At 37.0% G+C, this 2,500-nt stretch overlaps 1 protein-coding gene across 1 annotated transcript in view; it reads right to left on the reverse strand.

The window, feature by feature from the left end:
• The window catches only part of LOC133540224 (serine/threonine-protein phosphatase 6 regulatory ankyrin repeat subunit A), a 75,481-nt gene that overhangs the window by 55,919 nt on the left and 17,062 nt on the right, over positions 1 to 2,500 (reverse strand). The window lies entirely within an intron of this gene.

Here is a 2,500-nt window from a genome sequence, read left to right on the forward strand (position 1 = left end):
AAACAAAGATGCTAAAGTGACAGTTGACAGGTAGAAAACAAAGATGCTAAAGTGACAGCTGACAGGTAGAAAACAAAGATGCTAAAGTGACAGTTGACAGGTAGAAAACAAAGATGCTAAACTGACAGTTGACAGGTAGAAAACAAAGATGCTAAAGTGACAGTTGACAGGTAGAAAACAAAGATGCTAAAGTGACAGTTGACAGGTAGAAAACAAAGGTGCTAAACTGACAGTTGACGGGTAGAAAACAAAGGTGCTAAACTGACAGTTGACAGGTAGAAAACAAAGATGCTAAAGTGACAGTTGACAGGTAGAAAACAAAGATGCTAAACTGACAGTTGACAGGTAGAAAACAAAGATGCTAAACTGACAGTTGACAGGTAGAAAACAAAGATGCTAAAGTGACAGCTGACAGGTAGAAAACAAAGATGCTAAACTGACAGTTGACAGGTAGAAAACAAAGATGCTAAACTGACAGTTGACAGGTAGAAAACAAAGATGCTAAACTGACAGTTGACAGGTAGAAAACAAAGATGCTAAACTGACAGTTGACAGGTAGAAAACAAAGATGCTAAACTGACAGTTGACAGGTAGAAAACAAAGATGCTAAAGTGACAGCTGACAGGTAGAAAACAAAGATGCTAAACTGACAGTTGACAGGTAGAAAACAAAGATGCTAAACTGACAGTTGACAGGTAGAAAACAAAGATGCTAAACTGACAGTTGACAGGTAGAAAACAAAGATGCTAAAGTGACAGTTGACAGGTAGAAAACAAAGATGCTAAAGTGACAGTTGACAGGTAGAAAACAAAGATGCTAAAGTGACAGCTGACAGGTAGAAAACAAAGATGCTAAAGTGACAGCTGACAGGTAGAAAACAAAGATGCTAAACTGACAGTTGACAGGTGGAAAACAAAGATGCTAAACTGACAGTTGACAGGTAGAAAACAAAGATGCTAAACTGACAGTTGACAGGTAGAAAACAAAGATGCTAAAGTGACAGCTGACAGGTAGAAAACAAAGATGCTAAAGTGACAGCTGACAGGTAGAAAACAAAGATGCTAAAGTGACAGCTGACAGGTAGAAAACAAAGATGCTAAAGTGACAGCTGACAGGTAGAAAACAAAGATGCTAAAGTGACAGTTGACAGGTAGAAAACAAAGATGCTAAACTGACAGTTGACAGGTAGAAAACAAAGATACTAAAGTGACAGTTGACAGGTAGAAAACAAAGATGCTAAAGTGACAGTTGACAGGTAGAAAACAAAGGTGCTAAAGTGACAGTTGACAGGTAGAAAACAAAGGTGCTAAAGTGACAGTTGACAGGTAGAAAACAAAGATGCTAAAGTGACAGTTGACAGGTAGAAAACAAAGATACTAAAGTGACAGTTGACAGGTAGAAAACAAAGATGCTAAAGTGACAGTTGACAGGTAGAAAACAAAGGTGCTAAAGTGACAGTTGACAGGTAGAAAACAAAGGTGCTAAAGTGACAGTTGACAGGTAGAAAACAAAGATGCTAAACTGACAGTTGACAGGTAGAAAACAAAGATACTAAAGTGACAGTTGACAGGTAGAAAACAAAGATGCTAAGGTGACAGTTGACAGGTAGAAAACAAAGATGCTAAACTGACAGTTGACAGGTAGAAAACAAAGATGCTGAAGTGACAGTTGACAGGTAGAAAACAAAGATGCTAAAGTGACAGTTGACAGGTAGAAAACAAAGATGCTAAAGTGACAGTTGACAGGTAGAAAACAAAGATGCTAAAGTGACAGTTGACAGGTAGAAAACAAAGATGCTAAAGTGACAGTTGACAGGTAGAAAACAAAGATGGTGTTCAGTGTTTTCCTGCTGAAATGAGCAGACTGTTGAAAATAGGAATGGGGGGATTACTTTTCACAAGTAAGATTTAACATTAATGTACTATTGGTTGTGTTTTGTAAAGAATATTAGCACAGAGTTGAGAAGGAGCAAAGATCTTCAATATTACTGAAATAGTAGCCGCTAGCAAACAAGAGTATGACCATAATTGAATTGCTTGTCAATGAAATTAATTACATTTAAAAATGTCATACTTGAACATAAAGTTGCAATAAATGATGAAGATAAAGATTGTAAAAGCCAACAGGGGTAAAAGTTAGGACCACAGTTCAGATTGTGTAGACATGTTAGCTAACTAAACAACCAGATGGACACTGGCTATTTCACCTTGTGTAAATGCTGAATAAAAAGAGAAAGCAATGATTTGCAAATCCTTTTCAGCTTATATTCAATTGAATAAACTGCAAACACAAGATATTTAACATTCGAACTGGAAAAAATTTATTATTTTTTGCAAACATTAGCTCATTTCGTATTTGATGCCTGCAACATGTTTCAAAAAAGCTGGCACAAGTGGCAAAAAAAGACTGATAAAGTTGAGGAATGCTCATCAAACGCTTATTTGGAACATCCCACAGGTGTGCAGGCTAATTGGGAACAGGTGGGTGCCATGATTGGCTA

Source organism: Nerophis ophidion, linkage group LG21, assembly GCF_033978795.1.
Source record: "Nerophis ophidion isolate RoL-2023_Sa linkage group LG21, RoL_Noph_v1.0, whole genome shotgun sequence".
Lineage (NCBI taxonomy): Eukaryota > Metazoa > Chordata > Actinopteri > Syngnathiformes > Syngnathidae > Nerophis > Nerophis ophidion.